Below are 25,592 nucleotides of genomic sequence, written 5' to 3'. Positions count from 1 at the left end.
TTTATCGTGGTGATGGCAGGAAAGGGAACACAGTCCAGCTTTTGTGTGTTACGCTCCATCAGTTAAAGTCCAAGTAAGCATAAAAGAAGGTGAAAGGGGGAAAATTTTCTGAAATGTTTGACTTTGTGATTTAGTGTTTCAGCGTAGCACTTGCTTTCTGTGAGAAGCTTCTTTAGCTCTCCATGCTTTTCCAACCCAGAGTTTCAAAGCCCCTTAGTGCTTTCACTGCTTGAAGAAATCTCACATGCAAACAGCTGGTAACAGGAATAAATATCTGAATAAAGTGAGGCTCTGAAATGCAGCACATGGTGGTTAACTGCATGGCATTTTATGAACATCCCTTGAAGCTCAGCAGGACCACAGGCTGGAAATCTGCTACAGCATCTCCTTCTGCAGACAGGATGCCCAGCCATGGGGCTTTTCACTTCCCTTAGAAACAAATGGTGCTCTCCATGAGGAAAAAAAAAGAAGGCAGAGGCAGGCTTCCTACCTGATATAAGCTAAAATATGATGGTCCCGCCCTCCCTCCTTTCTGCTTTATTATTCCACCAGGTGCCTAAAGCCCACATTATGTGTTTTGCATTGCCAGATCAATACAAACTCTGCCAGTTTGTCAGAGGAAGAAACAGGAACATTTCAAAGCACAGCAAGGAGGAACTGATTTAGCACAGTCTGTCTGGCTGAAAGATGCTGCTTCCGATGCTGTGCAAATTGGCTGCTCTGTGCTATCTGCTGCACTGCCATGGATGAAGCTGTGGTCAGCTCCTGGGCAACAACTCAGGGGACCCCTTCTACTTCCCTGTGAAATCAGAGAAGGGAATTCAACACCAAACCCCTATGGATGGGAGCAGGAGGTCACCAAGATAAGCTGAGCAGCACCAGAGTTTGGATGGGGGAAGACTACAGGAGTGAATTGAGGTTCTCCTTTTCCATGGCTCTTACCTAGAGAAGCATGAGAGTACTGAGAGCTAAGAGGCACAAAGGTATGGCTTCCCCTTCACCTTGGAAAAGCAAAATACCAGCAAAGGGACAAGAAATGATGGTTGAGCAGAGTTGTTTACAGAAAAGGACATTTGATGTGACAAGGAAGCAGTTGTGACCAAGTCCTGGGTTTCACTGTGAGCTCAGTGAGTGAGGTTTCCTGTACCAACACAGTTCCCCACTTTCCTTCTGGAGGGGAAGAGCCCTCCCCCCTAAACTCCAGAAAGAAAAAAATCAAATGTCCAGTTCAACCTAACAGTCTATATGCCCTTGATGCTCAAAGCAGAAAAAACTTTCAGACATTTCAAACTAGGTGAGACAATTCCTAGGTGAGCTCCATGGTTATGCCTGCTGCTTGATCAGCTCCAGCTCTGCCAGGATGCTGTATCCACATCAATCCCTCAGATTTCCAACTCTTCTCAAGACATGCGAAGAGGTGGGACTGTGTTACACACTCCTGGGTTTTAACAGCTCATCCATATGGCAGGGAGCTGCATGCATGGGGTGTGAATATGGGCCACATGGATCTCACAGGCCAGACTTAACACAAACTCAGATGGAGATTATGCGCCAAAATACAGAACACATTTCCAAAACAGCTCAGTAAGTCACATTTTTTTCTGAAAATCTGCCACTTCTTTTAGTGCCTGCACATGCAGCATGACCCCAGAGTGCTTGAAGAATGGAGCATAAGTGCTTTCAAAAAGCTCTGTCATTTATATACACGAATGTGTAAAGACTATGGATAATATATCTTCAATACCCAATCACGGATACTGCTTGTAAGATATGTGAAGACCTGAAGCAATGTGCTTGTGCAGCTCAGGTGCTGGATTAGTGTGCAGGACAACTGACCATACACAGGGCATCCATTGTTTTTCTCCTCATTGGCTTCTGCACCTTGAGGATGGGAAAAGTGATTCTGACTTCCTTCACGAAACATTTGAGATCCATCAGTGACAGTAAGTCTTGACGTACATGTTTGTTCACTCTAGTATAGAGATGCTACAGAAAGGAAATCTGTCATGTGGTTACTCATGGGATCTTCTGAATTGTAGTTGTTTTTCTCAAGGAAAGGACGTTTTAGTTACCTTTATCAGAAGACTTTAAATCTCCTTTGGAGGCTTCTACCCAAATATTTACACAATGGGTTTCCTAGGGAAGGCAGGCTGGCAGTTGTTTTGCTTTGTGCCATGAACTTCTCTGGCGACTGCTCTCCTCTCTATTCATCTTCACTGTAACTCAAACATTGTCTTGGAGAATCCTATAAACTGTCTGTAACATAGCCCAAAACCTTCACCATGCTCAGCTAATCCCCACGCATCCGTCACTTCGTCACTAAATTATCACAACTGCCCACAGAACTCCATCCAACACAAACGGCAAAGGTGATGGGAGGAAACAGCTCTGAAGGGAACCTTTCTCTTTCAAAATGAAAAAACCCCTCCTGGTGAAAGTGCTGTCACACTAAATAACTCAAAGGCACCAAATGCAAATGCTATTTACAGTGGCAGTTCTATAAATATCTGTGGCACGTTTCATTAGCCTTTGACTGCAGGAATAAAGAGGAATATGTTGTGTTCTTCCTTGACTCAAATCAGAAATTGTAATTGCAGGCAGAACCTTTCCTAAATGCTTGCTGCATGTATGGGAGGTAATTACTGTGGTGAATCCACAAAAATCTGTGTCACTCTGCCCACTGTTTGGACAGACCTGCTGAAAGGCGATAGGGAGAGATGACAGCCCACTGATTACAGTAAACTATTAGATTAAACACCCTGCTCCCACTTGACCACTTCTTACTGCCTCATCATCCTGGCAACTCCTAAGCTTGCAGAGAGAGGGGGGGGGAGGAAAAGCAGTGTGTTTTTGATGTCTGCACAGCTTTGTGCATGTGGCAGCACTCCACTTTGCTGAATTGGGGCCATTCTGACCAGCGTCTGCCTGTTGCACTGACCAGCATTGCCTCTTCACGTGCCTGCATCCATCTGCCATCTCCTGTCCTACACTCACACTTCAAGACCCTGGAGGAACGGACTATCTTTCTTTTTCATGCCATGTGTTGGCAGAGCATCCTGCCCAGTTGCTGTCTGCATCAGCACCTCATAAATAATACTGATGGACGCTGACTGGGGTGAGGATGGCTGTGGGATGGTGTGCAAAGAAAGAGTTGAGTCAGAAGGCTGACCCTTGATGTGGGGAGCAGCAGCACTAGCTGGGCTGTGATCATGGGGCTTGTAGTCATAGAACCATTAAGATGGGAAAAGACCTCCAAGATCATTAAGTCCAATCTTCGACTGAACACTACTGTGGCCACTAAACCATATTGTGAAGTGCCACATCTACTTGTTTTTTGAACAATTCCTGTGGTCCAGGTCCAAAGCCCTCACACAGTCACTTCCTCTATGCTTCCTCTTCACCAAAATGGGCCATATTCAGGCAGGCTAGTTTCCACCTGACCCTCAGTGGGTCAGACCTCTGAGACTGGGAGACAGTCAGAAGAAACTGTTTCTGAATACTGTCCTCATTTCTACCATTTATTTCCATGAGTCTTTCCTAAACCAATGGTAGAAAGTTTGGGCTGCTATTAATTTTTCAAGAGGGAGAAAAATGATTTTAATTTGTCCCAAGTTCCTGACATAGGAAGCAAGAAGGCTATATAGCTTGGTCCTGTTTGTCAAGGTCAGTGACATAGTACAGAAAATGGGCTGAGTTTTCTGAAATAAGCCACTACAGAATGAGAGACTCACAGAATGGTTTGGATTGGAAAGGACCTTAAATGTCATCTAGTTCCAACTCCCCTGCCAAAGGCAGGGATGACACCCACTAGCTCAGGTTGCTCAAAGCCCCATCCAACCTGGCCTTGAACACTTCCAGGAATGGGGTATAAAGAAGTATCAATGTTTCTGACAATATGTAGAAAACAATTGTACAACACTTCTGAATTCAAAATTTGTTCATGCTATTATTTTTCATGGGAAAGGCTATTTGGTGCTCTGTAGCAGGAGAGGTTAGCTGTAAGTAAGTTGTTTTTTTACCCTGGGAGGGGTATCTCACTCATATTCTCATGCATCTCCCACCTTCTAGCAGTCCTTCTGTAAGAGAATGAAGATGCTCCATATTCAAAGAAACAGGAGCATCCTTTTTTGCATTACCTTTCAAGACAACTCGGTGGCAAATGGAGCTTTGCAGCTGAGAAGGAAAGATGTTGTAGACTTGGAAAATGTCAATGCTAAGAGAAGTAGCTGATGGCTGATGTATAACCAGACTTCATCTTCCAATGCAGCATGGGTTTCCCTGTTAGGGAAGTGCTTTGAAGCTCTGTGAAATACATACACATTCCATAGCTGGACTGAAGACCAGAAAACATATGCTGACAGTGATGCAGCATCTCCCACGTTTGACAGGACCAGAGGAATGTATTGCGTGCGAGGCCTTTGGCTTTCTCTACAAGCCTCTTTATCCCACTCCTTGAAAAATTAATGTCCTTACCAATGGATTAGGGAACAGAGATGAAATTGCTGAAACCATGGTTACAGATACAGCTCTTAAAAACCTCACCTATCCTGCAGGAAGGGATTGCTGCCATCCTTGGAGGAGCTTGATGTCACCCATCGCATGGGGCATCTGAACAGGGATGTGTTTGAGAGGGGTTGCATCAAGGGATGTGATCATTTTTTCAAACATTCATTAGCCAGAAGAGGAAAAAACAGCTTCAGTAATTAGAAAGCAAGAGGCCTCCTCGAGAAAGGAGGTGGGATGGTGTCAGCTGCGGTGTCACCCTGGCGGAAGCACACCATAAACAGTTCGACCCAGCCATTGTGTGGATGCCAACAGGGAGCAATGGGATAAAAATTAAGGCAAGCTACAGGCTAAGTGACCTGGTGACTTCCCTGTTTTGTCTTGAGAGCTGACAAAAGAATTCCTGGCCTGCCCAAGGAGCTCCTCACTTCCTCTGTGCAATGCTTTCCAGCCTTGCTTAGGCTCTGGCATCACCCTGGGACATCTGCACAGGTTATTTCTCATGCTTCCTCTAAACAGCGCTCAGCAAAAATGCTCTGATTCAGCAAAGTACATAGCTGTGCCCATAAATCCCTTTTATTTCAGTGTGACATAAGCAAGTGTTTAAGTGGCTTACTGTATCAGGGCTGAAATGAAAAACCGTCTCCTATGGTCCTTAAGTCCATTTACAACATCAAGCAATAACTCTCAGGCGAACTTTAAAGCTGGGAATGCCACGTCTTAACCTCAAAACACTTGGTGCTTGAGCCACGTAGTTAGAATTAAATCTAATTCCGACACCGCATTTTAAACCAAGCAGGGTATTACCCGGCAGACGCCTAAATCACCGCTCTGAGCGCGGATGGCCTCGGAGGCCTGATTTCAGTTATATCCTGAGATAAGAAAGTCCTTTCCTGGACAGACCAGCTTCCTCACTAGAATGGTTTAGGTCACGTATTGTTTTCTTTCTTGAAAATAATACAGATCTAAATCTTTTCAAATACAAAGGGAAGCAGAACATCTCACACCCTCCCTGCCTTCTGATGTTGAGGCAGGAGGAGGAGTACATTCTCAATGCAGCCTTTTCACTATGTTTGACTCTTTCATCCTTGTAACTCTTTCCATTCCCTTTCTTGACCAGAAAATAGACCATTTTCTGGTTTAAAAATATACCAGCTTCCAAGAATTATCCCCACTATTTTCAAGGCAGGAGTGCAGAGTGTAGGAACTTTGATATGGTTAGTCAGAGCATCCTCTGAGCTCTGGAGCTGAGTCTGAACACAGAGAGATAACACAGTTTTCAGTATTATTTATTATTTTTAGTCTAGGGGATTCACTGGCCATAGATGCCTTAAACCTTACAGATTTGCAAACTCTTCTACACTCAGGAGAAGTGTGTCTTGATAAACCTTGACTCAGATGGTTAGTTGTTAAGGTGATTCAACATGAACACCTGCTGTGGGCCAGCTTTTTTAGATTGAGAAGAATATGTAAGAGCCATAAAAAATCTTGCTTCAAACTGGGATCCTACAGCTAGTTCCTCCACTTCTGCCTGGGAAGCCTGTGTTGCTCCTACAGCCTTTCTGCACGTGCAGCAAGCTGGCTGCACCCAGGGCTGTGTGTGGAATAAACAAGAAATAAATAATCATGCCAATGAGGCTGCCCAGCTGCTCCTCCTCCCACCAGCTCTGGGCTCTTCCCTGCTGTCAGTGCTTTCATACAGATGAGTTTTAAATGAGTCAAGGAATGGTGTTTCCATCCTCTCTTGATGGACTTCCCTGCACAGCCTCATAAACCTGGTGGATCAGCTCCTGTCTGGAGTTGAGGGCAAGTCCTGGTGAAAGAGGAGAGCCACAGTCCTGCCCAGTCCATTGCTCCTTATGGAGCAGATGATAAGCTGTTCACATTGAGCACTAAGGGGAATCTTTAGGTGTGGTGAAACCAATGGATCCATATGAAACCATTACAGCAAAAGGGTTGCATCCTATGGGAAGTGGAAGGCGAGTGGCAAGGGCAGCCCATGGCATCATCCTACCTTACAGACCTTGAGATTATTCATTCATACTATGCTATTCATCCACATGCCAATGGAATGCCTAAAGATGGAATTACAGCCACTATCACCAAAAAAGCCATTGCAAAAAATAGTCCCCCTCATGCCTGTTCTAATAAGATGACAGGTAGACAATCTTCCTTGCTGCCAACTTCCCAGTTAACACCCAAAATAACTTGCCCTATACATAAGCTTCTTCTGATATAACTCGGCTCAGTCAAACTGCAAACAGCTTTATTTTGTGAAGTTTTTTATTTCCCCTAGGATGAACTTATTTTACAGGTAATAATCCCTCTAAGGCAACTTCTGCAGTTCCATCCTGCTTTTGCACATTACATAGAGAAGCTGTGATCCATCACTGGGGTTGCCAGTCCCTAACGTACCCGAAAGAAATAAATATCAACAGCAGAGCTAAAATGGGATGCTCAGAGCGAAAGAGGATAAAGGAACTCTGGCGTTTGCACAAGGACAAGCAGTGGGACAGGTGCTTCATCAACTTTTGAGCATAGCAGTGCTTCAAGAAAACTCTGTGTCCTGGGAGGGTCTCACTTCCCCTGGATGAACTCTGTATTTACCCTGTTTGCTATGCACAAAGCACAAAGCATGGTCTAAGGTAAAGGGATCTAAATGATCTGCCAGGGAAATCTTTTATCACTGTGGAACTTTGCAACCTTTTATAAGTCACATCAGCTCTGTGGGAACTTCTGGTCACCTTCTGGTTCATGCCCTACTATACTGTACAGTAAGCACTGTGAGTCATCATATGATAATGACCATGTGTCAATAAAGTACATAGAAATAGATTATTATTATTATTATTCCCAAAGATGTTAGAATGTCTGTTAATATCTCCTACATCTGACTTTCTAAATTCCTTGTAAACACACATAAAAATTTAATTTTTTGTACAGTTTCACACTTCAAATATGGCATATTTTCAGCAAACTTTCTAGATATCACTTGTTTGTGCATGCAGACAGGGTGTAATTACATGAGAGCATCCAAGTCTTCTGGGAACACATTCACAGGAGGTTTGGTTTAGTTATAGAAGAAAACAGGACAATTTATTTGCTACTGAAACTAGTGTGATTTGCTGGAGAAAAAAAAATCAATGTAGGTTCATAAAAAGATGACCAAAGTGACCCAAGGCAGTGGAAGAGATAGTATGTGTGAAATATTTTTGAAGAACAAATTAAGATTTATGGCTTAAAGTGTCCTTTTAGTGCTCATTGAGTGTTTTGCAGCTGCTCTATCACTAGGCATTGGGAGGTGTGAGCACTGATGGACCTGATCAATGCAGCCAAGGCACTGGGCAGTGCATCGCTCAGGTATTGTAACGGAGCAGGTCAATAGGTAGCACTGAGCAGTGTTATATACAACACAAAATAAAACACACACTCAAAAGCCATTCCAGGTGTGTGTGGGGGGAAAGCAAAATGCTAATCTGGACACAGAAGTGTTGTGTTGGGTTTTTTTTCCTTGTTTTGAATAACACTCTAAAAACTGATATGCTTCCAGTGGAAAAATATGTCACGGGGTTGTTTCCAGCCACTGCTAATCAGTGGGTTTGACATACATTTGATGTTGAGAGGCAGGGCTGTGGCTGGTGCCCAGGCTGGGCAGCTGCCAGCAGTTCTGCCTGAGCAGTAGCAGCTGACAAGGTCGGTGCAGGGTGGGCATAACCCCCCAGTTGGCTTTCACAGGAAGGATGGGGTGAGATGCAGAGCACATTCAATGACAAGCAGCTGACTCATCCTCAGAGATGCAGATGTTTTCAGAAATCAACCCTGCTTGCAAAAGCCTGGTTTGATGAGTGTATCCAGTGCTGAGCTGGGGCTGCAGGACTGGGACATCTCCCATGGGCTTTGCCTGTACACCTAGATGGGTGAGGGGCATGAAGGGGTCCTACCAGTCTTCTCCTGTCCTGACAGCTCCTGATGCTGAACACTTGTGTGTCTGGTGAGGACTAGAGCTCAGATTAACCCCACTCTGGGCTCAAGCAGGGAAAACTACTTTAAGGACACTGTGCTTTTATACCCCCATCCATCTCCTCAGTAACGTCAGGATTTTGCATCACCTGTAGTGAGAATACTTCAGCTAATGGTGCAGCAAGACTGGGACATCTCACAACATAATAAATATGGACGGTCTGTAACCTCTGCACAGGAGGGACCTGGAATAAATGCCTCAACATAAGCCTGTCTTTTTACTACGCACCTCTGCCTTTTAGGAGCCAGGGAAGGATGTTCCTTTCTGGAAATAAACACAGCAGCTCTTTAGTACCATGCAGAATTGATGCAGAAGAGTTAAGGATGTGAAGCGAAGACAGAACAGTCTGATGCAATGTCTGCAAACTCAGTGGCTGGATCTCATACCCTTGAGCTCAAGTTCCCAGGATTCAATACCCATTTGGAAGGAGCCTCCTGCCATGTACACAGACAGGCCTGCAAGAGCGGACTGATGAAGTGAGGACACAGCCCAGCACCTTTGGATTTGCAGGTTTCACTCAGAATTGCCATCAGCACTCCCCAGAGCATTTCAGAAAGCACTTTCCATGGTGCAACACAAAGGCAGACTTGGTGCTTCCCTCCCGTTCTCACAGACTTTGGTGAGGAACAAGTCCCTTTCACACTGATTCCCACCACCTCCTGCAGCACAAACCCAGGTAATATCTTCAATGGCTGTCTAACCATCCCCAACAGGGATGCAGAGCATCCCATGGAGCCTAGACCACTTCAGACAGAACTTTTTTGTGCAGTCTTTTGGTCTTTCCAGTTCAGAATTGCAGAACTTCCAAATTTGTTTTCCGCTATGCTTCCACACTGTGGTATGTGTGCACAAAGGAAGCACAGTATTTGATTACACATCCACGAAATCACCCCTGTGTCACCTTGAGTACCCCATCTCACCAGGAATTGAGTCTGGTCGTGCAAAGCACACACGTGGCAGCCAGGTGTTGAGATGATGGGCGTCTTCACAAAACCCTGGCTGGGGACAGACAGGAGAGACACTGCCCATACACAGCAGGGACAAAGCTATGTTTAAAGGTAGAAAGAGCTCCATTTACACTCCTTTCTGTAGGACAGGTGCCACGTTTCAGCTTCTGATTTTGTACTATCTTTCCAAGCTGCTTATTTGATGGGGCAGCTTTCCACTCCCAGCTTGTCCTGCATAAACCCAGGGTCAGCCTGTGGCTGCTCCGCTATCTGCAAAGCACTTCCTGGTGTGAAATATTCCAGCTGGGATGGACGGGATGCCAGCAGCACTTGCAGCTTGTGTGGTACAGCTGCAGCCACGTTCAGTCCCACATGGTCAGAAAACCCAAACAAGGGTGAGTTTATTTTGGTTGGGAGATGTGGGAACTTCTAAGAAGAAAAATAAATAAATAATCTAAACATGGAGCCTGAGCCTAGTGGGTTGGCAAGCCCAACAGCCATTGTCAAAATGTTATGTGTTACATGTGGAAGTGTACATACAAAGGATTTCTGTAGGCAAAAGGGAGTATCAACCTCTTTTTGGTTTGCAGCTTTCTAGGAGATTTTCAGTGGATCTTGTAACAGTGAATTTAAGTAAATATAGGTCAACTTGCCTACATTTTTTCTGCCCTCAAGGATTTTTCCTAAAGATTACTATACTAGGTCAGACCACATTCAACCAGTGCAGGCAGAAGGTGAAGAGAGCATTTAGCTACCTACTAGTGATCTTTTCACAGATCATCTGAGGATGGAGATAATAATATTAACTGTTCAGCACCACATGCAAAAGTCACACAGAAGCTCAGGGCAAGAGTAAAAGGATTGTGTAACTGTTAGGAAAGGAGCAAAGTGGGTTGTAAGCAAGAACATTGTTGATGGCGTTGGAAATCAGATGGTCCCAGCTTCTCTATCTCCTCTGCTCTTTAAGGCTGGGCAAGGTCTGAAGTCCCACCTTACCTCCCAGAGATGCACACAGGGTATCTGGCATCACCCATGACGCCTCAGAGAAATACAACAAAGCCATAAAGTAGGGATGCACTGGGAAAGGAAGGTACGTCCAGGGTCATCTACTTATTTTGGCAGGCAGCCTACTAGAGCCAAAGGCAGGCAAGGAGTAAACCTTCAGGCTGACATGGACTTGTGAGTAGGTGGAGTGCAAAGGTGACTTGGAGCAGAGGAGGCAGGATCAAAACTCGAGTGTTTGCGATTCATCAACATGAAAGTGCTCCCAGAAGCTCAGAACTGATCAAGTATCTGTCTGGGGCCCCTTCGCAGTGTCAGATCAGAGAGAAAAGCAGTCAAAGACATTTTTGGTCCTTGACAAGGTTCAACTACAGAGCAGAAGACAGGGGCTCCAACTCACTGTGTACCCACAGAAAATTGTTTGTGGCTTTCTAGGACATGGCACATATTGAGATTTACAAGAGGGCTAGGGATTAAGTTGTTAAAAGTCTGGGAAGAAGGAGAAATATCAAGGGATATTGTTACTTGCAGCAGTCCCTGGGGCTATGCTGGGCAATGCACTGCTGGCTTAGGGAACCTGAGAGAGGCTGGGACAAACTGGGATTTGAAGCTGGAGGAGACTTGCAAGCAATTCTGTCACAGCTTAACCTTGTCAGACCTTGCTGCCTGCTGGGCTGCTGTGCTCTGCTTGCACTGGGGCTGCAGGGCAATTCACTCCTTCAGCTGCTGGAAGGAGCAAACCAGCAAGGATGACTGGAGATTGGCTTGACACATGACCTTGGAAGCCCAATGTGCACCCAAGCACACTCCACCCTGTGACGACCCATAAGGACCCCTGGGAGCCACTGTTACCTGCTCGTATGGCTGACCCTCCAGCACTGTATCCCCCCAGCTTCTCAAGAGATGGGGCATTTGTGCCCATCTAGATGGAGATTTTGGGTGCAGCTCAGAGGACCAGGAATGCTTATTGTCCCAAACCCAAAGCGCTTTCAAAGATAGTCAACCAAGGCTTCTCAGAGCTGAGTGTGAGTGTTGTCCCAGGCCTGACAAAGGCTTTTGCTTGTCCGAACCATCCAGCTCACAGCAAGGGGGTCATACAGTGCCTTTGTGCAACTTCAGGGGACACCACAAACCCTGACCCCAAATTTGATGATGTTGGATCAATACACTCCTTAATACCTTCTCCACGTGTAACCTCTCTCACAATGCATGATCTCTCCTTCTTCTTCACAGCCCTACCAGATAGCAGCTTTGAGAGTTCAGTCACTCCCCAGACCCTTTCCAATTCGCCCTGAATTTTTCCCTCACCCATGAGTGCGGTTTTATTTTGCCTCATTCAAACCTGCATTCAAATCTGCTATTATTCACACAGTAACAGTAGAAACAAAGGGGATATGTACGACTAATTTCCTGTGATATGTGGGACTAAACTCAATGATTTTGGAAAGTATTTTCCAGTCTTATGTCCCTACTAACAACACACAGTGAACTAACTGAAACTCTTGACCTGGCTAAACAATTTGACAGGATCTTTACAGAAGATGGTCTCTGCCAAGTGATGCTGCATTGCTGCATGGTCCTGAGTGACCCAATGCCATTACCACAGGTATCACAAAAGATCAAGTTGAATCTTTAATGCAATAACCATTTCAGATGTGCAGCAACCAGACCCCCCACAATCCACCAAGAGCTTTCCTAAAAGGTTTGAGAGTGGCTCACTAGCAGAGCTATGCTCAAATAATGGCAGAGATCCCATATTTCTAGCCTGGGCATTTAAAACAAAAATTCACCTAAGAATAAAATGTTTATTTTACACGTGCTTAAATCCACATGCTATGCCCTACTGGTGCACTTCTCCCTTCTGTGGGAACTGATTTGGATGGAGCCACTTATAGCATGATGCATGATCAATGCCAACTCTTTCAGCCTCTTGGGTCCTCTGAGGGACATAGTTGACCTTAGCAGCAGCACGAGGTGGTGCTGAGCTGAAGACCCTTTGAACTATCCCCTCACACCAAGACGCAATATATCCTTGGCTCCTCACAGCTTCTGCCACAGCTCCTCATGCTCAGCAGCACAGCTGGGCTGCAGAAACTGCCCCATGAGCAACTTGCTGTCCTGCAGTGGCATGTACCTGCCTGACCAATACTTAAAACCACCTTCAAAATGTTAATATTTGGAAGAGGACAGGATACCTGTAACTTCTTCCAGGAAGGTCAAGCCAAGCAGCTCTGAGCCACCAAGTTGAGCCAGTGCACCATTTCACCCAGCCAGGGTCAGCATCACAGGACCAAGTGAGTGTGCAGGCAGCAGTGCAGGCAGCAGCCCTCCTGTGGGCCCTCTGCCATCACCCCAAGGAGAAAGGGATTGGTCTGAAGGGTTTTAGCTCCATCGGGATCTCTCTGATGCCTGCCAGGAAATTCTAGGCAGGGAAAATGGCACAGGCACCCATACCGGTAACAGTCCCCTCCATGCACAGGTGGGAGATGCCCATCAGACCCCCGGGGCCAATCTAGAGGGAACTGAGTCCAAGATACCCCAATATTTAGTGGGTGCTGGGCAGAGCCAGGATTCAGCCTCTCCAATACTCAAGACACTGGGTACAGCCATGCCCATGAACTACAACGCGCAGGCAGAGGCACCACACCCCCTTCCCGGTGGAAAGGGCGAGTGGTGCTGTGGTTTTTGTTAAAATCCCAAACCAAATCAATAAGCTAGGAGTTCAGCTTTCCCTGCGACCTGGATTGCCTGGGAGAGGAGATTTGCTAGCTCGCTCACGCATCTGTGTGTGTTGTATTGCTAAACGGCTGCCAGGGCTATTATTAGAAACAATTGTCTCTCCTGGAAATTTTATATAGACGTTTGAAACAACTTTTCTCCTGCCCTCCTCAGCAGCCAGAGGGTAACAATGCGGCCAACGAACCCTCCTTACGAGGAGCTTGTCTGCAAGGCATGCAGATATACACCCATACGAGCACAGTTTGGAAGCAGAGCTATTAATTTTTCTTTCCTAGCCCTGGTTCTGGAGCAACTTTTCTATTCCTCATTCAGAAAAAGGTGCACAGGGGAAAGAAACAACAAGCCGGGGGCTTTCCCCTTCGCGAAGCCCCCAGCTCTGCATTAAACTTGCTGCAGCCATTTGGGAAGGGAAGGAGCAGTCCATCTTGGCAGTCAATGGGGACAGGCAGCCAGATTGCTTGGGAAGGGGGGAAGGAATCACAGCACCGGCTTTTCTCCCCCCGCACACCCTCTCCTTCCTTCGCCGCCGCGCTCGGCTCCGCTTCTCGCCCACCGAATTCAGGGATTTGAGGTCGGGGGGTTTTGTATTTTTTTTCCTTTTCTTTTTTAAGGATAGGGAAAGCATCTGCTGCCCACATTTCTCTCCGTTTGAGGTAAATGGAGAGAGGGGGCGTGGAGCAGCCCGCACACTGCAGCTGGGCTTTCCCCGGGGGCCGGGGCTGGAAGGGGAGCCCCGGCCCGCCTCGCCTCCCCCTCCACAGACAAAGACCCCGTTACCTTCTCCCGCTCCTTCGGCGGCTCCGGTGGCCCCTCAGCTCCGAGCCCGGGGCGAGCGCATCCCCGCTGCACCGCGTCTCCAGGCCGCGGCTCTACCGCCCCGCATCCATCGCCCGCCTCTCCGCCGCGGGGTGCGCGGGATGCGCGGCCCTTCCCTCCGCTCCTCGCCGCTCCTACGGCCGTCCCATTCTCCCTGCCGGGATGCCGGAACCCTCCTTTCCCTCTTCTTCTTCCCTTTCCCCGCCTGCCGGCCCCCGGCGCCCGGCTCCTGCGCGGCCAGTGCCGCGCTGCGAGGCTGCGAGGCTGGAGCCGGGGAGGGAGGAGGAGGAGGAGGGGGAGGAAGGAGGAGGAAGGAGGGAGGGAGGGCAGCGAGCAGCAGTTGGCGCTGGGTCATGTGAAACAGATGAACCCGGCTCGGGCCTGCCAGCATCTGGGCTCCCCTCGCCCTGGGAGGAGGATGAAGGGATGAAGGGATGAAAGAACGGAGGAAGGAAGGGTGCGGGGTGGTGGTGTTCATGCCTCCTGCCCACGCGTGCACACCTTGAGATGATAACGGAGAGGGCGAGAACAGCAGGGATGCTCCGAGAGCTCATGCAGCCCTGGCTGGAGGAAGAGGAGGGCAGCGAGGGGCCCGGGCACACATGAGACTGGAGGAAGAGCAGCTGCTGCCAGGGTGCAGCCCTGGGGACTGGGGCAGCCTCCCTTCTCCCAGTTATTTTTCCCTCCACTCCTGGCTGGGTGAAGGGTGCTGCTTGTGATGGTCTAAAAGTGTACCTGGCAGCAGTGTATGCTGCCTGGCAACAGAACATCTGTACAGACTGCATTAGAGTAGCCCTCATGCAAGAGTGAATTAGATCAGTCAAATGGACAATATGTGTGGGCCTCTAACGAGTGTTGATTTTTTGATTTAAACAAGCACAGCATGAAGCACCCATGCCATGACGCCTGTGGTTGGAACTCTGACTTCTTGCTGCTGCTTTGGATCCCCAACAACATTTTCTATCTGGGACTGGGGTTATTCCCATCAGGTAAAACCCTGAGGCTGCTGCTGTGCCACACTTTGGCACAGGCTGGCTGGGAACAAGTCTTCTTTGGGAGGGGAGCCCTTTGCTTCATTCATTTTCAGCTGGCATTCATGCCACCATGAGGATGCTCATGGTGAGGATGGAGCTGGGGCTTACAGAGGATATAGGAAATTTCCCTCTTTGCCCCTCAAGAAGTTGACAAAGTCACTCTCCTGATGTGGTGGTGAATGAGCTGGATGTTTCATTTTAGCCGAGAGTGTTTCTGGGTTTGATCTGCTGTCAGACTGATAGTCATGACCATGCCAGAATGGAGATGCCATGAGACTTTCTGTCCTCTCCTCTGCAATGGACTTGGAGGACCGGTGGGTTGCAAAGTGCTTCTGGGTACAATAGTCAAATCTTGGGGCATGAGTGCAGTTCCCTCTCCTGTCTTTAAGGGCACAGACATTAAATCAGAACTGCATATGCAGCCACAGACAGGTTCACCCGTCCAGTTCACTCGACTCAAGGGGATGGCTTTGTTTAAGGGGATAAATATGGAGGCAGTTCTGGCCTCTGGCTGCTGAGGGTTAAGATCAAGCAGCTGAGGTGGCCCAGCTCTGCTCTGGAGGCAATTCTGAGGCCAGGACATAGGAGCAAGAGGCAATAAAAGTATCCATCTCTGTTGCAGGAAATGCAGGGGGACCATGGCCATGTTGCAAGGGTGAAGATTGGGGTTTTCTGGAGGCACTTAATCCACATCTAGATCCAGCCACTGAAGTAGCCCTAAGGGGCAAACCACCACAACGCACACTTCAAAACCTCCTGGAATTTTAAACACTTAATTTTCATAGAATGCTAAAATTTGAAGTTGCCTCCTAAATACTGTTTTGCTCTTTTCTTCAACAGAGGCCACAATACCTCTCAAGCGGGTTCTGCCTGCAGTGGTGAAGAGGAGCATGAAAGCCTGAACCTCAGCAGTGGTTCAGACCTGATTAGAACTAGCTATGAAAAAATCACCTTCCCAAGTTGCCTTTCACTAGAACAGGAGGTGAAGCTGCTTCAAAGGCGCACTCACCATGCAGGTGCCTGCTTGTGCTTGTCTAGGAGTATGGGAAGGCAATGGACTTTGCCTTTGGGGTAGGATGATCCTTCAACTAGCAAAACCTCAAGACAATTTCTCCACCCTTTGCTGTATGGCCCATGTTGCCCTTCCAGGTAACTCTCCTGGCAGGATCTGCCTCCAAATCCAGAGCAGACCCAGGGTGTGGTGCAGCATTATTCAGCTGGTGACAAAAGAAGTCGCCTGGTGGGTTAAATAAGCAGCAATAGAGATTGGAAGCCTCTAATTGGAAAGTAATTTGTTTCGTGCAAAGCAGCAAAAAATGGAAAGCAAGGCTTACTCTGCCCAGAATTGCAATGTTCAGCTTTCAGAGCAAGTGTGTGGATTTTCATTATATTTAGCCTGAAATTACAGGCTCCCTATAACAGTTTAGTCTCTTCCTTTGGCACAAAACAGGCATGGGTTTTGGAATAGTTTGGAGACAGCAAGAAAGCATCTTTTCTCATACCCCATGTTATGATGGAATTGTCTATCAGGTGTACCCAAAGAGCATCCCATCACTGTGTGATCCTAATAGTGTCCTCCAATGTCCTTGGAGCATCAGTTGCTTTATGTCACAGGGAAGGGCCTGAGTCACCAATTGACTGACAGGTGTCATGTCACGGAAACTGTCTGGGGCAGAAATGGGTAGGGAGCTTCTTAGTTCCCCCAGGTGCAAGTGCTCAGCACCTCTGCAACCTTTGAGACCCACCATGCAGAAAGAGAAGCTGGACCCTTATACCTCAAGCTCCATCCTCCTCAGATCCGTTGTAAGGAGATGACCTTTCCTACCCATCCAAGATCATGTGAACAGCACTTCCCCAAAAGGAAGTTCACTATGATTTGGTACAAAAGCTTAACATTTCCTTCAATGGTGACAGATGTTCCTGCTACATTTCCTTTATCCTCTAATTCATGGTGCAACATTTGTAATAAAAATAAATCACTGGTCTGAGTCCTCTAGGTACCTGATAGAACTATCAAAGAACTTAGAAATGGAAACTGTTTCTTATATTGTGGAAAGACAGTAGAGTTTTGTCCCTGCCAAGAGCTGATTATGAATACTCAACCTGAAAGACTTGTTTAGCCCCCAAACTCAAAAAGGAATTTGCTCCATCTCTTATTTGTTCCTTGCACACTTCCTGGAAAAGCTGTTCAGATCTGGGTTTACTCCCTGGTAGCAGAGTGATAACTTGAGCTGCAAGTGCAGTAGGAAGAGAGAATCTGTGGAAGGAGTAGATCAACATTTTCAAACTACTCGCGCTCTGTAAATAGAGAGGAAACAGAAGCTCTCAGAGTGGCAGCAGATCTCAACAGCAAGAAAACCTATTTGGGGTGGAAGAGTGAGAAAAGCCTCCAAGGGGAACATTGTGCTTTTGGGATCTATTCCTTATCTTCCTTCCAGCCTTGCTTATTTCAGGTAAATCCATGAGCTGGGTCATCAGAGGATGTTAAAGAGCCTTCTAGTTGAAGATCTGCTGTTATCTGCAGCATCGTGGCATCACTTGCAGAGCTCTCCAGCCACAGTTAACTGAGCCCTGCAGTGTTCCCATCATGGTGGGCAGAGCTGCCATCCCCATTTTACAGAAAGGCAAACACGTATCATTGCAGAAGGGCACTCAGGGCTGTGTGATGTGTGGGAAAGCAAGCTAATAAACTGGGGAGCACCACCCTGTCAGGTGGGTGCACACCTCTGGACAGGCAGTCCGGTGTGTTCATACTTGGAACAGCTTCAGATGGCTGCCTAGATGCTGGTAGCTATAAGGCAACCAAGCTTGGAACCACTAACCCAAGTAGGATACTGAAGCCTAATAAAGCATTGCAGTGCATGCAGGGCTTGCTGCTGGCCCAGAAAAACAGCTGTCAAGGCTGCCAGCAGCTCAGTTAAAGCCCACAAAAGGATGGCTACACTGCAGTGAAGCCAATGCCTTCTACCACCAGGGGTTTGCTCTCCTCTTCTTCCTCTCCCAGACATACACACAGTATTCAGATTTCCTAAACAGTATCCATTTGGGGGAAAAAAAGAGTGATTCACCTCTTCTCTAAATTTCCCTTTTGTAATTCAGCAGCAGGAAAGGCCCTTTTCTTCAAGGAACTTCCTTAATCTCACAAAGTCTCTGGAGCAGGCACTACCTAAACAATATGCCCTGGTAGCAAACATCTAGTTTGGAGGCAGCAAAGCTGCTGTCATTGCAATGATTAGAAGCAGGGAATGGCTGTGCTTTTTCCAAGCTGGCTCCTATCATGGCAAGTCCCAGAAAGAGAACAATAACCCAAATATTTACCTTTAACATACACAAAGCGAAGCTTCCAGCAACCACATGCCTCTGCACCAATATAACAACATGCAAATTCTTTTGTCTTGGTTCCTGATGACGAGGCAAGGAAGAAACACCATGGCTTCGTGCTGGAGAATTACTGTTGACAATTCATTTCCACTCGCATTAGCAAAGATTAAAGAACGAAAATACTTTACAGGGAATGTGGTGATAGGACTGTGGGTGCCATCAAAATGTGTGAGTTGTTACATGAACATTTCTAGTATTTTCAGAAAAGCTTAATGAATATTGTCTATCCCAGAACAGCATTAATTAGCACTAGTGGGTTGAAGGAGATGTTGTGTCATAAAGTAATATTCACACTTACTCCACAATTTGCATCCATAAGAGGTGCAGTGCTCTACAAAAGTTAATGCCATTTCCCCCCATATGGTACATCTGAAACACATGGAAGGTGAGGAAAATGCTTCCAAAGAATATTTAGGATTTGCTGAAGTTATCTAACTGCCTGCCTCCCTGTGGGAAGTGTTCAATGGCCTATCTCTCATTAGTTGCCCATCTCTTAACTCATAATATTTGAGTGGCAGTAAAAGATTAAAAAGCCTCAAAAATTAAAAAGCAACATGGACCTAAGTAGCTTGGGAGCTGAAATCCATTTCTGGATATAATATAAGCTGTTAGGCTGTAAATCAATGCAGCTGACTTATTCTAACCATGAGAAGGGTCAGCCAGCCTTAGAAAATGGAAGTATCAGGTTATCCTATTGGTTGATTCACGTGGTTTCCCCAAAATTCATGGTTTAATGTAGTCTTACTGGTCTTGAGCTCTGATGTTGGTTGGCTAAAGAAGCAGCAATGGCATCACCTCTTTTCATCTGAGGCAATCTGTATCCTCCACTCACTGAACATGCCTCAATGTTGGGAAGTAGAGAAGGCACTGACATGACCCAACTGATCACCCAAGCCCTCAGGCTGCCCTCCCCCTCTTCCATGGAGCAGGGCCAGCAAAAGAGAGATGGAAGGTTACATGTGCCACTACCAAGTCTGTCCCCATCACTCCATCTTCCCTCTGTACCAGGTTGTGATGAGTTGTGACCTTGTGACAATTCATGTTAAGGGTTTTGGAACCAGGTGGAAACCACAGGGATCTCAGTCAAAAAAGTAAAATGCAATTACTGAGTCTGGACCTGCAAACCATTTAGGAGATAGAGAACATACAACACCAACTGCCATGGCACAGTGTACTTCCGACTGGGAAGATCTCCAAGTTTGCCAAGGGAACCACGAGATGTTTCTAGTAAAGTCTTCCACAGAAACATTTCCCTTCTAAGATGAACTGTGGGTGTTATTCCCATGTCATGCTTTCATTAATTCCCAGGACAATCCCTTAAGTAATTGGGACACAAAAGGAGGGGGGAAAGGCAGAAGCAGGACTTTAGCTTTGTGCAAAATAAGCCTCCAGGGCATCTGATTAATTTTCACACAGTCTCTAGTTAAAGGATCTCAGAGAGCTGAAGAGGGAAGTAAGCAGACCTCGATGTTCCCAAAGAGCTGGTGCAATAAATCCTCCCTTCATTAGGCAAAGAAAGTGCATGCTGGCAGGATTATTATGCAGGGAAGTGAAGCTCAGACTTCATGAGGCAGCTGAAACGGATGGTGGGGACAAGCCAACTCCAGCTGGTTGGTGCTATGACCCTGGGCTGGCAAATCCTGCCTGCTGCCTCCAGCTCCAGCCTGGGGCTGATGTGGAAAGGGACAGGAGTCACGTGTAAGTCGCCTCTGTCCCAGTTAGCTCTGGGTAATCCCAGCATCCAAGAGGCCAAACAAAGCGAACAGCTGACGTGTCCATAAGGGACTAAAGATGAGCCGGGTGTGCCACCAGCCCTCCTGGGATGACCCATGACTCAGTGGAGTGATGATGATGATGAAAGGGGCCATTCTTGCAGTTCCCCTCTCCTTTGCACCTACCTGGGTCTGGGAGCAAGGGAAAAGCAAGAAGGACATCTTGCCGATGGAACATGCTGTGAGCCATCCTTGTCCTTGCAGGAGGAACAAGGAGGCATGAGGGGTTCCCCTCTCTGCTGAAGGTCAAGTCCTCACAAATCCTCTCTATCCTCCCATGGGGCAGAGGGGACACACGGGACCCCGCTGTCCTTTTTTTCAGAGCTAAGCAAGCTCTGCCTCAGGAACTTCTTCCTGTTCCCAGAATATTGCTGTTTTCACTTGAAATGGCCTGAAAGTAGAACAATTCAGGAAGGAGCAGACATGGTCCCTTCCATCCATAAAAAGGGGGATGGGTGGTGCTGGGAGATGGGGAGGCTTTTTTCCAGGAGAGGAACAGGAGCTCCAGAAAATGTTCATGCTGCTGGCAAAGGGCACTGTTTGGCTGGGGGAGACCTGGAGAAATATTCGCAGACTGCCAACGTGGCCACAGTAGAGGCAGAAGTAAATTGCAAATAAGAAGAGGAAATCTTGTTTGTCTAAAGGCAAGTGAACAACCTCATCCATGCAAGGGAACTGCTGAGTAAGTGGCCAATGAATAAATGGCAAAAACCTGAAGACAAGGCTGAAAACAGACAAGATTATTCTCCCTGCACCTTCCTCAGATGTTGCAGTCTAAAAGTCAACCAGAAGTCTTCTTGGATGCCAAAATGCAGTACAGGTAGTTGCAAAGGACATCGAATGAGTCAGCTGAGAGAGCCAAGCCCAGAAATGTGCCTCCTGTTAGGCAAAATCTACATGTTCCTCTTGCATTGACCTACATAATGAAGTATTTTCTATTGTACAGAAGAATAAAGCAAACTAATTTCATTTGCTTGGCTTTTTGTACTGAAATAACCTTTGTACTTTACAGGACTTCAGATTTGAAGACTATTTTTGTAGTTTTACACTGCCTTCTACTGAGGATTGCACAACTTACAGCAGTTGGAAAGGATTTCTATTTTACATTATGTGGAAAATCCTGAGAACATTTCAAGATGGCATCAAAATAATTATTAACAGTTTTTGCCAAATAAATGTAACAAAAATCAAAAACCAGCTAGACAATTTTTCAATACATCACTGCAAAAGTAAAAGTAGGACTCAGGAGAAATTAAAGTGACACAGCAAAACGACAATTTTAGCAATTGAAAAAAACAAAAAGCATGCTGTAAACTTGCATTCCGATTTCTGTTACTTTTTGATCATAATTTTTTTCATTTCTTAAATTGCTTTTCTCTACTCCATTGCTTGCCAACCAAAAGATTCAGGAAACCTTCTGGCTATAGTGGGAAATAGCTGTTCAATCCAGAGCTCTTATAGGTGTTAGTAGGGGGTAGCCTAATTTCAGATGCAGGTGTGGTTTTTAAGGTAACCTTTTCTTCTTATTGAAAGTTTTCACTGTCTCTGTGAGGCAAGATCATTACCTAAGTTGAACAGATGGGAAAATGGAGTCATAGAGAGATCAATTTACCTGGGTAAGATCCTGTACCAAATTGGAAAGAGAGGGAGAGACAAAGAGAGAGAGAAAGAGACAGACCTGGGAATAAATCACAGGCCTTGTGACACCAAAGCCTTTGTGCTGGCTTGAGACCCCTGTTCTTGCTCCAGCTAATGAATCGGTGATTAACAAAGGCTGCTCCATTTCTGACAGTTTAATCGACGATTTCTACTTTACACTTTGGTTCACTTTGGCTTTTTTTAATCTTTATGAGGCAATCCTCGCAAAGAGAGGAAGCAAACAGAAAATAAATCTTGGGCAAGTAAGCCCTCATGTCATAAAGTGCAATGAGCAGATCTTGTAAGTCAGAAAATATTTATCTGACCAATAATGTTTGCATTTAGACCCAGTCAATAACAAACAACCAAATTACATTTAATATGAAAACATTTAAAATAGGCTCATAATCTTCTAAATAAACATAGCACTAGTCATAATGGTGCTCTGCTAGAGCCAAAGGCTCAGTGTTACTTGATTTATTGTTTAACTTGAGTCTAATTGCTGCCTATCGGATGTCTCTAGGAACACAGGCTTCTATCATTCGTCTGAACACAATTTCCTTTTCATTACTGAAGCAAAACAGGAATAAACCCCAGTTCTCCTGATACCCTGTCCAGGGTGGTCACCACAAGACTATTAACCCTCAGCAAAGGAGGCCGAAGTGTTTGATTAGTTCCCTCCATTAAGGTTGTTCATTTCCCCTCTGTACGTGGTGGTGGCCTGGTTTCTGAGCACAGTTTGCTCCGATCTATGTCTTTGTAAAGTCTCACTCTGTTTGGATGGGCCACACAGACCCAGAGCTGCTAGAGACCAGCCCTGAGAAGAGCAGGAGAGCCTGGAAGAAGCTCAGAGATGGGACTTAGCAGTTTTTGCTGGCTGCTATTTATGCCAGGAGTGTTTTGAGTATTGATGCCTCTTGGAGAACTCTTTATATCTCTTATCTAATGACTATAATAGGACTTGCAGGCACATGTGAGGCTGTAGGATAAGTGGCATTGATATTTCTCCCAAAAATAGGAGATGAGAAGCTCAAATTCATACATCCTGGGCAAGGTCTCAAAACAGAGAGTCCCTGTGTTTACCTAGTAGCTGTGGCCTCAGAAATGCTCCCCTTGCTGAACTTGTCATCCCCCGCTCCATTTTTACAGGGAAGGAGCATGCTGATTCCTGAAAAGTCATCATTATACATCTAATCCCCACTTTGAGAACAGCTCTAAGCTGGCTGACACTATCTCAGAGCTAGGACTTACAGATAAGATGTGGGACTTGCACCGTAGCACCTTTTCCCTATGACCACCTTGACTGCTGGAAGTGGGAAACAGGAGATATTTTGTCTCTAAAGACTGATCAGATCCACTGAACTTATCAATTACCAACAAACCCAGTACTTCTGGCTATTAAAATGGTAGTTTCTGCAGCTCTGAAGAGTCATTGCAGTCCTTCAGCTATGGAAAACTAAGTGCCTGTTTTTAGGATGGGGAAGGACATGATTTTGGTTGGGTCTGTTCTCTCCCACCTACTTCTCAGTGCCATTCTGGCTTATATTATGCCTCTACCTTCACCTATAACCTGACTTTGATCATAAGAAACTTCCCTCTATCCTAGGAGGACTGTGAAGTGTAATTCATTAAACCCTGAGAGGTGAATATAGATTTAGACATAATACATAACTCTTGCTAAAGTAATACTTTTAGCAATGCTTCCTTAGGCTTGTTTAATTAAAAAAAATGGTGAGAAATTATATTCAGATTATCTATGGCAGCGTATGCCTCTGGTTAGATATGACACACAGCAATTAAACTATACAACAAACTGACTAATATTTGGGTTTTGGCTTTGCAGGAACACTGTGGTGGTATAAGATCTTGAGTACACTGAAAACATTTTCATATTAAGTGTGTCAGAAGGGTTGTTATTAAAGCAATTGAAAGGTTTAAACAAATCAGGGTTGGTCAAATACATATTTTCAGGCAAACCAAGAATTCCTGCAGCAATTCTCAAGGAAAGCTGCATGGGGGAAAGAGAGGAAATAAAACCCAAGTGCCCCACAGTCCCCGATGTTTGCAATATCACTGCTTAACTACAGGATACAATTCCAAAACTGGGACAAACACATGCACAGGGAGTCAGTTGCATTCATACATGATCCTTTGCAAATTCCAGCCATCACAAGGGAAACTAATGATAAAAGGCTCTCCTGTGCCTTGTGTGTGAATTGCTTAGGAGCACCATGGATAGTGGCAGGGCTGTGCTGCTCTCTGGGGACCATGGCTGGGATGCCCCCATCTGATGGGCACATTGCTGGAGGAGGGTTGCACATCCCCAAAGGGTTTGTACTGTCTCAGAGGGGCAGTAATGCTATTTCCCCACCATAGCTCAGGCTCCGTGTTTAGAGCAATGCTAATTTTTCTGTCCCCTGGCTCGCAGGCAGACACTTCTCCCCCTCCTCCTCATCCTTGAGACAGCTGCCTTTCTGCAGTGACAGTGACCTTATGATCTGAGAGCACAAGGTTGCCAAATCTCATGATAGATGACGTTTTGATGAAAACCTGCTCTTCTGGGCTGTTTCCAGAAGGTGAAGGAGAATAGAGCCCAGCTCTATGCATTTTGATAATTCCATTATTTTAAAGCAGTCAATATATTCAAGCCTTAGCAATTAATATTTTCAAGCCCTAGCAATTTTGAAAATGGAGTGGGCTTTGCTGGTTAGAGCCAAGGGAATAATCTGATATGTAAGTATAAAATTTACACTCTGGTGATGAGTATTTGCATATGGAAGACCCTGTCCTAGTCCATTTTATGACAGTAAACAGTTTTCTTATGGTTTCACTGGTCATTGCTTTCTAAGGGGACTACTGTACTTGGAAGATCCAAAAAGCTCAGCTGCCAGCATCATGTGAAATGAAGACTGAAATAAAGGGGAAATAAATGAGAGGAAGGTGGACAAAGCTGGTAGTTAAAGGGACACAGCGGCAATTCCATTGCTGGAGGAAAAACATTTAATTAATGTTCTTTTTCTATAACTTGCTTGGAAACACAGACTGAAAAGCTGACCTGGGTGGTCTTCTTTCAAAGGAGTTAAAGGAAAAATGTTTTCTTTGTGCAGAGAGGCCTGGAGAAACAGGCACAAGCTTTTCCTGTCCCAAGTGGGAGAAAGGAGTCAAGTGTAGGAACAAGTGCTGGGAAGCAGAGAGGTGGGCAGAAAACAGGAAAAATGCTGCCTGTAAAACTGATCCTGGAAATCAGTAATGCTGACATAAACCAAGAGGGGAAATTTTAGTGAGGGCCAGCAGCAGCTTTTGTGTTGCTGCTGACACAATACAGTGGCTGTGTGTCCCAACGTCTGGGCTGGGACAAGCCTTCTGCTGGACAGAGCAGTGAAGCAACATATGCCAACCCAAGTGAATTGAACTGGTAAAACACATTCATTAACTAAATGCTACTGCCATTATAATTCTGAAAAATAATTGAGAATGGCAAAGCTCCCAACACCTCCCAATGCCCTATTTGTACATGGGTCTCTCCCTATTTTGTAGTCACTGTTTTTGTCCTGTTCCCTTTTTATGGCTATTATTACTGGAATTATTGCTGTACAAACAGCAATATGTGCAACACTGAAGTTACAGTTTCACTCCTAGATGGCAGTGTAAATTATTACATGGCCTACCCTATAATCTTTGGTCACGTTCCACAGCAAGATAATTGATTCCCAAGTCACTAAAGCTAACTAACATGACT

General features: G+C 45.9%; 1 protein-coding gene across 8 annotated transcripts in view; it reads right to left on the bottom strand.

Annotated features, from left to right (window-relative positions):
• FRMD4A (FERM domain containing 4A) overlaps positions 1 to 25,592 on the bottom strand; it is a 371,927-nt gene that overhangs the window by 132,443 nt on the left and 213,892 nt on the right. Inside the window, exon 1 of one of the 8 annotated variants that reach the window (XM_071552784.1) lies at positions 13,990 to 14,071. The exons of the other annotated variants lie outside the window; for them this stretch is intronic. The gene's annotated coding sequence lies outside the window, so the exon portion shown is untranslated. Of the gene's footprint in view, positions 1 to 13,989; positions 14,072 to 25,592 lie in introns of those variants that run through there. 8 annotated transcript variants of the gene reach the window in all.

The sequence above is a fragment of the Pithys albifrons genome, chromosome 3 (assembly GCF_047495875.1).
Source record: "Pithys albifrons albifrons isolate INPA30051 chromosome 3, PitAlb_v1, whole genome shotgun sequence".
In the NCBI taxonomy this organism is placed as follows: Eukaryota; Metazoa; Chordata; class Aves; order Passeriformes; family Thamnophilidae; genus Pithys; species Pithys albifrons.
The sequence above is the reverse complement of the archived record's forward strand: the minus strand, read 5'-3'. Positions and strand labels throughout refer to the sequence as shown.